The sequence below is a fragment of the Schistocerca serialis genome, chromosome 3 (assembly GCF_023864345.2).
Source record: "Schistocerca serialis cubense isolate TAMUIC-IGC-003099 chromosome 3, iqSchSeri2.2, whole genome shotgun sequence".
Classification (NCBI taxonomy): Eukaryota; Metazoa; Arthropoda; class Insecta; order Orthoptera; family Acrididae; genus Schistocerca; species Schistocerca serialis.
Genome location: NC_064640.1, coordinates 857,465,367 through 857,477,982, shown reverse-complemented (window position 1 = coordinate 857,477,982; position 12,616 = coordinate 857,465,367). Strand labels below are relative to the sequence as shown.

The following is a 12,616-nucleotide window of genomic DNA, read 5'->3' as shown; positions in this document are numbered from 1 at the left end:
TGCGTAGGTGGGTGTCAACAAAGTATTTTCGCATTTGGAAGAGAAAATTGGTGATTGAAATTTCGTAAATAGAGCTCGCTGCAAATCAAACCGCCTTTCCAGAATGATATTTTAACTCTGTAGCGGAGTGTGCGCTGATATGAAACTTCCTGGCAGATTAAAACTTTGTGCCGGACCGAGACTCGAACTCGGGACCTGGTAGAGCACTTGCCCGCGAAAGGCAAAGGTCCAGAGTTCGAGTCTCGGTCCGGCACACAGTTTTAATCTGCCAGGAAGTTTCAAAACAGCCTTTGTTTCGGTGACTGTCACCACAACTCGCGTATCATATCAGTGACACTCTCACCCCTATTGCGCGATAACACGAAACGAGCTACCCTTCTTTGCACTTTTTCCATGTCCTCCGTCAATCCTACCTGGTAAGGATCCTATACCGCGCAGCAATATTCCAGCAGAGGACGGACAAGTGTAATGTAGGCTCTCTTTAATGGGTTTGTCGCATCTTCTAAGTGTTCTGCCAACAAAGCGCAGTCTTTGTTTCCCCACAATATTATCTATGTGGTCTTTCCAATTTAAGTTGCTCGTAATTGTAATTCGTAGGTATTTAGTCGAATTGACAGCCCTTACATTTGTGCGATTTCTCGTATACCCAAAATTTATCGGCTTTCTTTTAGTACCCATGCGGATGACCTCGCACTTTTATTTGTTTAGTGCCAATTGCCGCTTTTCGCACCATACAGAAATTCTCTCTAGATCATTTTGTAATTGGAATTGATCGTCTGATGATTTTATTAGACGGTAAATTACAGGGTCATCTGCAAACAATCTAAGGGGTCTGCTCCGATTATCACCTAGATTATTTATGTAAATCATGAACAGCAGAGGGCCTATGACACTACCTTGTTTCACATGTTAGTGGTGTTCAGGGATTTTTTATCTGAAAGAGTGACGACATTTAGTTTTACTAGAGCATGGGAGATGAAATTCAAAGGTTCTGTTAATACAATTAATCGAAAAGGAAAGAAAAGGTGTTTATTACAAGCAAATGTTACAGTATCTGATGAACAATTTGATTTTGTGCTTAAAACATCTCACAATAAAATACTTAAATTAATTTGATGAAAAAAGAGAAACGCAGAAAACAACCTGCGTAGAAAATGAACTGACCACAGTTGTAGAGGTTGCTCCTAAGAGATGAGAGACCGAAATCTTAGTGTTTCCAAAATTGCGATTTTGGTTAAAAGAAGTCACAATTTTGGAAAGAAATTCCCGAAGTAGATATTTAAAGATCCTCTTCTGTTCAAGCCACATATAATTTTCTTATTTTGCAGTTTTACAATTTTGTATCGCGTTTGGAGATATCATGTAACACTCAGTGAGTAAAGCGGTACTGCAGAATGCACACAGTCGAGAGTAAGATTTCGTTTCGCACAACGGCTGAAGGACCCGGTGGACCATTTAGTATTGGCAGTTTAGGGTGATTAGAAATGAGCAGTGAGATACGTAGGGAAAGCACAGTTACACTCCTGGAAATTGAAATAAGAACACCGTGAATTCATTGTCCCAGGAAGGGGAAACTTTATTGACACATTCCTGGGGTCAGATACATCACATGATCACACTGACAGAACCACAGGCACATAGACACAGGCAACAGAGCATGCACAATGTCGGCACTAGTACAGTGTATATCCACCTTTCGCAGCAATGCAGGCTGCTATTCTCCCATGGAGACGATCGTAGAGATGCTGGGTGTAGTCCTGTGGAACGGCTTGCCATGCCATTTCCACCTGGCGCCTCAGTTGGACCAGCGTTCGTGCTGGACGTGCAGACCGCGTGAGACGACGCTTCATCCAGTCCCAAACATGCTCAATGGGGGACAGATCCGGAGATCTTGCTGGCCAGGGTAGTTGACTTACACCTTCTAGAGCACGTTGGGTGGCACGGGATACATGCGGACGTGCATTGTCCTGTTGGAACAGCAAGTTCCCTTGCCGGTCTAGGAATGGTAGAACGATGGGTTCGATGACGGTTTGGATATACCGTGCACTATTCAGTGTCCCCTCGACGATCACCAGTGGTGTACGGCCAGTGTAGGAGATCGCTCCCCACACCATGATGCCGGGTGTTGGCCCTGTGTGCCTCGGTCGTATGCAGTCCTGATTGTGACGCTCACCTGCACGGCGCCAAACACGCATACGACCATCATTGGCACCAAGGCAGAAGCGACTCTCATCGCTGAAGACGACACGTCTCCATTCGTCCCTCCATTCACGCCTGTCGCGACACCACTGGAGGCGGGCTGCACGATGTTGGGGCGTGAGCGGAAGACGGCCTAACGGTGTGCGGGACCGTAGCTCAGCTTCATGGAGACGGTTGCGAATGGTCCTCGCCGATACCCCAGGAGCAACAGTGTCCCTAATTTGCTGGGAAGTGGCGGTGCGGTCCCCTACGGCACTGCATAGGATCCTACGGTCTTGGCGTGCATCCGTGCGTCGCTGCGGTCCGGTCCCAGGTCGACGGGCATGTGCACCTTCCGCCGACCACTGGCGACAACATCGATGTACTGTGGAGACCTCACGCCCCACGTGTTGAGCAATTCGGCGGTACGTCCACCCGGCCTCCCGCATGCCCACTATACGCCCTCGCTCAAAGTCCGTCAACTGCACATACGGTTCACGTCCACGCTGTCGCGGCATGCTACCAGTGTTAAAGATTGCGATGGAGCTCCGTATGCCACGGCAAACTGGCTGACACTGACGGCGGCGGTGCACAAATGCTGCGCAGCTAGCGCCATTCGACGGCCAACACCGCGGTTCCTGGTGTGTCCGCTGTGCCGTGCGTGTGATCATTGCTTGTACAGCCCTCTCGCAGTGTCCGGAGCAAGTATGGTGGGTCTGACACACCGGTGTCAATGTGTTCTTTTTTCCATTTCCAGGAGTGTATTTTGGCGTGATGCAAGTAGTCGTACTAAAGACGCTTTTTCAGATAAAGATATTAGGGGAAGCCTATAGGTCATAATGACTGTCTTAAAACAATATTACTATGCCAGAAGTCGTTTATCTTAATAAATAAATGTTTCATGTTCCAGCTAACGAAGTGTACGAACAGCTACAAAATATCACTAGTGTAAGTACGAGGTACAGACTGCGCCTCATAGTCGTCACTAGACGATTAGATGCCTTCCGACCTAGGTCTATCCAAAGACCGTTCTCTCAGGATATTGTGAGTCTTAAGTTATCATTATTAATTGTGTCGATATTACCAGCTTATGGTGTTAATAAATAAATACACCATACTTGCATCCCTTTTGTACGTTATTCCGAATCATATAGCTTCCTACTTCATCATTTAGACTCACGGGAAGTAGAACTGCACTTTACAGAGAACACGACGGTGCTGAGACTGCTTCAGCGAGAGACATAAACTTCGAGAACTTCTCGGCAAAGCAGGTAGAAAGAATCCTACACGACGACTCAGTAAGACAGCCCGAATTCGGATCGTCCTAATCTCCTAAAATCTCGGATGGAAAAGGACGTACACCGCTACTGTATGCCTCCCATGCCATTTGTTAAGGACTCACTGGCTACATTGATACGTTTCAGGAAGTTTAGTACAAGTGAGGGAGCTCTTGCACTTGGCACCCCTTGCGTGGAATGAACTGGTCGCATTTGAATATATTGTGGTAGATGTATCAGGTGTCTTTTGAGTGTGAAATTCGATAGCAGTTCCATAATTTGCAACGGAAAAAATTATTTATTACAAATTTGTGTTATGAAGAGGAAGTTGGTTTCCACGGTAGATGCAACGGAAAAGGAAGCGAGAAGCGAAAAATAACTGTCAAAATTAACTGAAATTTGTGATCTGCTTGTAACAATATTCAAATTGTGCGAGTCGCGTAATGGGGAAAATGTGTGTCGCCTACCGTCACAATTTCCTGCAATGGAAAATACAAAACGCGTTCTAGGATTAAGAAACTTTCGCGAGTGAATCTTAAAGAAACGATCGTCGAGCAGAAGTCATGGCACAGAAAAGAGAAGACAGCGACGTCTAGCGTGGAAAGGCAAGCCGTGTAGCGGAAGAAAGGAGTGTGACACGATATCATCGGCGGGAAGCAGCTCAATAAAGCACGGCGGCAGAGAAGGCGAGCGCTGGAGGCACGCACTCTGAGGTCCAGATTTCGATGCACCAGAGCGTTACGTCGCCCAATAGAGTACTCAAACTTACCCAAAGCAAGTTCAAACTCCGTCCAATTAACATTGTTTAACGTTGATTGATGTTACCTAGATGCAATAGAGTAAGTCCAAAAATTAAGATGAGTGTCTACAGACGTTAAAGTAACCTCTGGCGTGCCACAGGGGAGTGTTATGGGACCATCGCTTTTCACAATATATATAAATGACCTAGTAGATAATGTCGGAAGTTCCATGCGGCTTTTCGCGGATGATGCTGTAGTATACATAGAAGTTGCAGCATTAGGAAATTGTAGCGAAATGCAGGAAGATCTGCAGCGGATAGGCACTTGGTGCAGGGAGTGGCAACTGACCCTTAACATAGACAAATGTAATGTATTGCGAATACATAGAAAGAAGGATCCTTTATTGTATGATTATATGATAGCGGAACAAACATTGGTAGCAGTTACTTCTGTAAAATATCTGGGAGTATGCGTGCGGAACGCTTCGAAGTGGAATGATCATGTAAAATTAATTGTTGGTAAGGCGGGTACCAGGTTGAGATTCATTGGGAGAGTCCTTAGAAAATGTAGTCCATCAACAAAGGAGGTGGCTTACAAAACACTCTTTCGACCTAAACTTGAGTATTGCTCATCAGTGTGGGATCCGTACCGGGTCGGGTTGACGGAGGAGATAGAGAAGATCCAAAGAAGAGCGGCGCGTTTTGTCACAGGGTTATTTGGTAAGCGTAATAGCCTTACGGAGATGTTTAACAAACTCAAGTGGCAGACTCTGCAAGAGAAGCGCTCTGCATCGCTTTGCAGCTTGCTGTCCAGGTTTCGAGAGGGTGCGTTTCTGGATGAGGTATCGAATATACTGCTTCCCTCTACTTATACCTCCCGAGGAGATCACGAATGCAAAATTAGAGAGATTCGAGTACGCACGGAGGCTTTCCGGCAGTCGTTTTTCCCGCGAACCGTAAGCGAGTGGAACAGAAAAGGGAGGTAATGACAGTGGCACGTAAAGTGCCCTCCACCACACACCGTTGGGTGGCTTGCGGAGTATAAATGTCGATGTAGATGTAGAAATGTAGGACCAAATAAACTGAAGGAAACCAGAAGCAGGAAATACCAGCAGATAGTTTAAAGGCAACAGAAAACATGGAAACATGGCTGAGTCAAACACTCAGGCAGTTTTAGTGGGTGCACGACTACAGGAAATAAACCTAAGATAAATAAAGGCACAGAATTCAATGTACAGAAAATGGTTGCAGCTCTGATGAGTAAACTGGAAGCGACTGACAACAAAATAGAAGTTGCTAGGGATACTAAACAACAGCTAATTGATGCTAATCAAAAACTAGAAGCTACTGATAACGAATCAGAAGAAACTGTTAGGGATGCTGAACAGCCGCTAATGGAAGTCATTCGGAAAACTAACAAAATAACCGTTGATAAATGAGAGGAATAAAGCTGTAACAAAAAAAATAGAGAACATAATAAAGGCAGAGGGAACAGTAGCTTAATATTTATAAAAAGTAGTCACAACTGGGGAAGCAGAAGTACAAAATCGTAGCACGTGTATAAACAAAATAGAAAGGAATATTTAAATTTTTGCTGAAAATTTCAGTAAGGTGATTGAGAAATATGATGTGCCTGTCTCCAACGTAAATAAACAAGTCGATGAAAGTGGATCAGCTTTGTCCAACTGAATAGATTAATTAAAAAGTAATTCTAAAGAGATACTTGACAGTATAGCTGATATTCAGCAGGAAGTGAGTGATTTTACTGGCAGAAGCACTGATATCTTCACTGAAAGGGTAGAGAAAAAGTTAGCTTAAAAATTATGAAATCGCATTGCAGCCACTAACAACAATGGAAATGATAAAAATGAGACCACTGCATAAAAATAGTTACTTTCGGCAAATATCCTACTAAGAGAAAAGTACACAGTACAAGCAACCATAGGAAAGAGTGGAAAACAAAGAATAATGGGAAAGAGAACAGTAATAAGATAAGGGATGTTCCCACAAGTGAAAGTGAAAGATATGGTAATGGCTTTCCTCGAAGAGTAATGGGTGGGAAACGAAGAGGATCACGTTTTTGTGGCGTTTAGCAAAATAATGATTGTGACTAATAAAACCCGGAAGAGGACTAACATTTTCATGATCGTGCAGAAAATGACGATTTTGGTAGAGAGAACCGTAGTGAGATGTCATTGTTTCATAATAACAGACGATGCAATAATAATGTCACAGAAAGTGTGGGGGCCGCGCGGGATTAGCCGAGCGGTCGGAGGCGCTGCAGTCATGGACGGTGCGGCTGGTCCCGGTGGAGGTTCGAGTCCTCCCTCGGGCATGGGTGTGTGTGTTTGTCCTTAGGATAATTTAGGTTAAGTACTGTGTAAGCTTAGGGACTGATGACCTTAGCAGTTAAGTCCCATAAGATTTCACACACATTTGAACATTTTTGAAAGTGTGGAAAATAGGAATAGCACTGAAACAGTAGCGATCTCTGTCGTAGCTCGAGAATTATGTGCCACTGTAAAAGGAATTTCGTATGAGCAAATATTAGGTAGAGTGAACGTTACAATGTACCAGTGCAGAGATTTGACGTCGTAGCTGCCGGTGGAGTAAAGATACGAAATATTAATGAAACTTAAATGTACATAAAAAGCAGTGGCAATTATTGACATGTTGGTATCAGGTCGAGATATCAGTTTCATTGTGGGAAGGAATCTGTTGGTACATCATGCTGACGTCGTGTATTTTGATACAGGCAAAACGACCATTAAGGTGAGTGGTACAGAAATACAACGAAATTTGCAATTATTGATAAAAAGCAATAAAGCGATACTGTGTGGCAACGATCAGTGAATGTTTTCAATAAGAATACAGTAAATGTGAAATTAAAGCAGGAAAGAAAAATAATAGTCAGAAATTCAGTGAAAAAAATGGGTCAACAATAAAATAAGAGTTAGAAGTAAGTGAAATTAATATTGTTAACAAAGTAGTATAAGGAATAGTATTTTCAAACAGTACAAACTTGATGAAGAATGACGGTAAATTGTATAATGTTACTGACAGAATAAAAGAAACATACGAAGCTGGTAAAGGAAGGTTACACAATTTGTTTTCAAGGCAAAAGCACGTATTTTCGAAATGTTCAACATTAATGAAAATTGACGAGACATCATTCGACATTAAGAACAAGGTAAACACGTATTATGAGAATTTTGAAGAGCAGTGTATTAGGAGCAGTGTACTGAAATCCAGTAGAAATCACACATTTCGAATGCAGAGTAATGAGAGGTGTATAAGGTATAAATGATGGATGGAAATAAGGAGCAGAAGTGGAATGAGCTTCGCGAGGGCCCAGAGTCAAGCGCGTGTTTGGGGCCGGGAAGGTATTGAAAGGGGCGGGACGGATGGAGAGGTGCTAATATCCTCTGAGTCGCGTGGCCGAGGCGATATGTTATGTCAAAAAATATGGATAAATGCACTGCATATGTATAATTGTTTTCATGTAGTGGATCATTATTTATGGTTAAGTGATCAATTAAATAAATAATGTAATGACCTCATTAGTAAATGGACGTAGAAACTGGAGAATCATTTTAATGAAATAATGTACATAGTAGTATTTCGTCTGACGAATTAGTCGTTTATTATAGACTAATTACCTGATAAAATGTATTTAAAAACAAAGAAAACACTAATTACTAAAACAAGCAGCTTGAAACTTTTTTTAAATTTCCGATTTGGGCATGATAAGAAAAATGATTATTAAAATATTCATTCCAAGGGAAATGTACACTATTGTTTTTATTTTGTTTATAAAATATGTGTTTTTGTTTCACGCACCCATATTAAATGTAATAATGGTTGGAAACACGGGAAAATTAGGAGCACACATAACAAGATGAGTGCACTGAGGGACAAATAAGATGAACAATTAGGAATAAGAGATGCGGTTGGCATACACGCTAATTGTGATTGTCATTGGTGAAACACAATGGAAGCGCATCGCCTAGAACCAGCAACTTTGTCAAAGGTATTGAGTCGTAAGTCATTCTTAAAAAAGTGTTATAGTCAGTAGTAAAGCACCATAATAAGACAAAGGAAAATTAATTTATCGTATGTATTGATGTATTGTGTATAATGCCTATGTGTATTCCGTAAATACTGTGTCTCTATAGTGTAAATTGTGAAACGAAAGAATGATCCAATTCCCTTTTTTTAGGGGAGGGGAGGGGGGGAGGACGGCCCACTAGAAGATGTGAGCGAAAGGTTTACAGAAGTATGTGAACTCAGACTATATTTTTCTGATATTCTCAACAAATTTTATGTGGATAATCAGTATTCTGAAGCTTACGCTTACTGTATTTGATGTTCTATTTGAAGTGCTCAGGGATTTTCTATTTGAAAGAGTGACAATGTTTAAGTTTACTACAGCATGGGAGATAAAATTCAAAGGTTCCGTTAATACAGTTAATCGGAAAGCTGAAAGCTGTTTATTACCAGCAAATATAGCAGAATCTCATGGACAATTTGATTTTGTGTGTAAAACATCTCATAACGAAATACTAACATTAATTTAATGAAAAATGATCTCAACTGTACAAGATTCTCCTAAGAACTGAAAGACCGCATTCCTAGTATTTCCATAATTACGTTTTTAATTAAATTAAATTACAGTTGTCAAGAGAAATTATCGAAGGGAATGTGTAAAGTACCTCTTCTGTTAAAGTCACATTTTATTTCCATATTTTCCAGTTTCACTATTTCAACATTTCCATAGTTCGAGGATGTAGCCTCGTCAGTAAATAAAATCAAATTAATAAATGTGTCATCCCTCTGAATATGAAGTTGAGCCCATTCGCAGAATTCATTGCGAGGCATACAATCCGTAGCAGTTAATTCTTGGTGGAGACTGATATGGGAGGATGATATTTATGGTGATGCAGAACACGAACAAGACCTCACTAGCTCATGCCAGATTCCCTCGCGACTTGACGCGAACTAACACAAAGATTTCGAACCACAGTGGCAAGAGCACCAATTTCCGTTTCCTCGTTAGTAGTTTTCCTTTGCCGGATATGTTTCCGATGCGTTAAAGATCCAGTTGTTCTCAGTTTATCGTACACATATTTAAATGTACGACGTGTAGGGTGAGTACGTTAAGGATATCTTTCGGGGTATAAGTCTCTAGCTCTCACTGAATTTCGTTGGCATTCTCCGTAAATGAGAAGTACATTCGACTGATTCGACGACACTAATCTTACCGTTCCTATTAGTGTTGTACTGCGAAACCGTCGAATGGTGTTTACATGTCAATGGCACATTGGATGGATACGCCGTATTCGGGGAATATTTACTATTTGCACGATATACGAGATAGAATTGTCAGAGCATTTACTTCGATAAGTACCGATGTGATACGGGATACCACTCAGTCCATGACAAGAAGATTGCAGCACTGCATTGATACTAATGGTCATCACTTCGATCACCTTCAGTAAATGGACGTCCATGCCACCTTTGTGGCCTTCGTTGACCTTCAAAGATGTTACTGTTACACATCATTGGATTCGTCTCGATAGCCGCTATCAGAAAATAAGTACCAAACTGTAGCATCCTATTTAAAAAAAAAACAAAGCTGACCTTCATATCTCTAAAGAGACCCCACCTAGAACAAAAAAACCAACGTCATATTATGGCCCCCGTTCTCCCATGCAACTTTTGTCCCACAAACTTTTCAGCTCCTGTCATACTTTCGGAGTTATTCTTGGTGACTCTTGTCTGCCTCTTCGATTAATGCAACCTCGTGTTGACTGAAAAGAAGTGAATCCCAGGTCACGTTGGTTAAGGAAGACATTGAAACAATTTGGAGGCTTGCAGGCATTCTTCTCATAAGATATATTAACAAATGTTAGAAATCAGGACTCGTATGAAAGTATCCAGGTTATTTGTTGGCGATGACCATCGTTCTGAGCACTGTATCGTTTGTAATGAAATCCGAAAACGTATAAAATTCACTTCAGTTCTTCAAAAGTGGGAAAGCTGGGTACACATACATAATTATGCACACATCACATACAAAACACCACCCCACAGTGAAAGTTGAAGCCTCACTTGTGATGGGTTATTACGTAAGTCCAGAATGAAAACTCGTTCCTAGGTTGTGGGAACTGAAACACATTTGACGTAGTTAGACTCTGAAATGTTTCAAATGAAGTTTGGGATTTGAATATTTAATATGAAGCAGGAATACGGCAGGATATTGATCAGTTGAGAGTACATAACACTTCACCCTATACATTGACATCTTATATCAAAAACTGTAACTAAACTCCCAATTTCACCGTGATTGTTTAATTTATGGTCATTCTCCTACTTTTCAAGGCTACTGCGTATTCTGTGTGAATGATTAAAAATCTCACAGTTACAGACCTGGAATCGGTCGTGAATTCTATAAATATTGATGTTACATATCTCGGGAAACCTGTCAAGGGCTTGTGTCACGCAGAATCACTATTGTATCACATGATTTCGGTACAATATCTGCGGATCAAATTTGCTGATTTACACCGTGAATTGCTTCGATGTCTTCCTTTCGTCCAATTTTGTTGCACAGCTGTAACAATTCTGAATCAATAACAGCTTCTGCTACATTACTGCATCGTCATGTCCGAACAGAGATATGAAATTAGGATCTTATGACAAACAGCCCTGAAAGATTGACATACGCGTCTGCATTGTATACTCATCAAAACCCTTATGATCACGAAATCCCTTTGCAGGATTAATGGTATCGTTCGTTGGCTTTGAGAAGTACAAATGGTTCAAATGGCTCTGAGCACTATGGGACTTAACATCTGTGGTCATCTGTCCCCTAGAACTTAGAACTACTTAAACCTAACTAACCTAAGGACATCACACACATCCATGCCCGAGGCAGGATTCGAACCTGCGACCGTAGCGGTCACGCGGTTCCGGACTGAAGCGCTTAGAACCGCACGGCCACACCGGCCGGCTGAGAAGTACAACTCTTACACTAAAATACTATGAATCATATGGTGGATTCTACTTTTTGTGTGTCAAGTTCGAGTGGTATCACTCGGTGCGGTGTCGCAATGGTTAGCATACTGGACTCGCATTCGGGAGGACGACAGTTCAAACCCGCGTCAGGCTATCCTGATTTAAGTTTTCCGTTATTTTTCTAAATCGCTTAAGGCAAATGCCGGGATGGTTCCCTCGAAAGAGCACGGCCGCTTTCCTTCTCCATCCTCCCCTAATCCGAGCTTGTGCTCCGTCGCTAATGACCATGTTGTCGACGAAACGTTAAACACTAATATCCTTCCCCTCGAGAGGTATCAACACCATCAGCAACATTCTCGGCTTGTGTACGACAGAATCTATACGTAATGTATAACGTGATGTTATTAATTATTAAGTAGCAGCAGCAGCACTCCGTCTTCAGGCCACAAGTGGCCCATCGGGACCATCCGACCGCCGTGTCATCCTCAGTTGAGGTTGCGGATAGGAGGGGTGTGGGGTCAGCACACCGCTCTCCCGGTCGTTATGATGGTTTTCTTTGACCGGAGCCGCTACTGTTCGGTCGAGTCGCTCCTCAATTGGCATCACGAGGCTGAGTGCACCCCGAAAAACGGCAACAGCGCATGGCGGCTGGATGGTCACCCATCCAAGTGCCGGTCACGCCCGACAGCGCTTAACTTCGGTGATCTCACGGGAACCGGTGTATCCACTGCGGCAAGGCCGTTGCCAATTATTAACTGGTCAGTTCAAATGGTTCATATGGCTCTGAGCACTATGGGACTTAACATTTATGGTCATCAGTCCCCTAGAACTTAGTACTACTTAAACCTAACTAACCTAAGGACATCACACAACACCCAGCCATCACGAGGCATTAAGTGGTCAGTCCTATTTTTGAAGTACTGACAGTGAATTTCATTCGTTTTCGGATTTCAGTACAAACGATAAAGTGCTCTGAACGATGGTCTTCGGCATCAAGTAACGATAATTCAGCGAGGAGAGAAAGAGTGGATTCTTCTGTAAAACTTTTGGTTTTCTCATGTCTTCGAGATATTTATGTGAACTGTTGAAAGTTGTATGATTTTTATTAAACTTCGATATATTATAATTATTATTTGTTCTGGTGAAAGACGTACAGAGATGTGTAATCCTCCATCTCTGACAATAATAGAATTCTGACTGATCACGAAGAAAAACAAATCATGAAAAAATCAATTCTCTAACATCTGACTGTGAGTTTTAAAATATTCTCGAGTGTCTCTGAGCAACTATACTGCAATGCTCCTTGTACGCAAAAGACAACTTACCTCGTCTTGCCGCCGCAACTGCCTGACCAGCAACATGATAAAAAAATTCAAAAGAAATACTGCTATCCTTGCAGAGTGAA

General features: G+C 42.1%; 1 pseudogene; it reads right to left on the bottom strand.

Moving 5' to 3' along the window:
* Positions 1-11,840: 11,840 nt before the first annotated feature.
* LOC126471713 (5S ribosomal RNA) lies at positions 11,841-11,957 on the bottom strand (annotated as a pseudogene).
* Between the last annotated feature and the right edge of the window lie 659 nt (positions 11,958-12,616).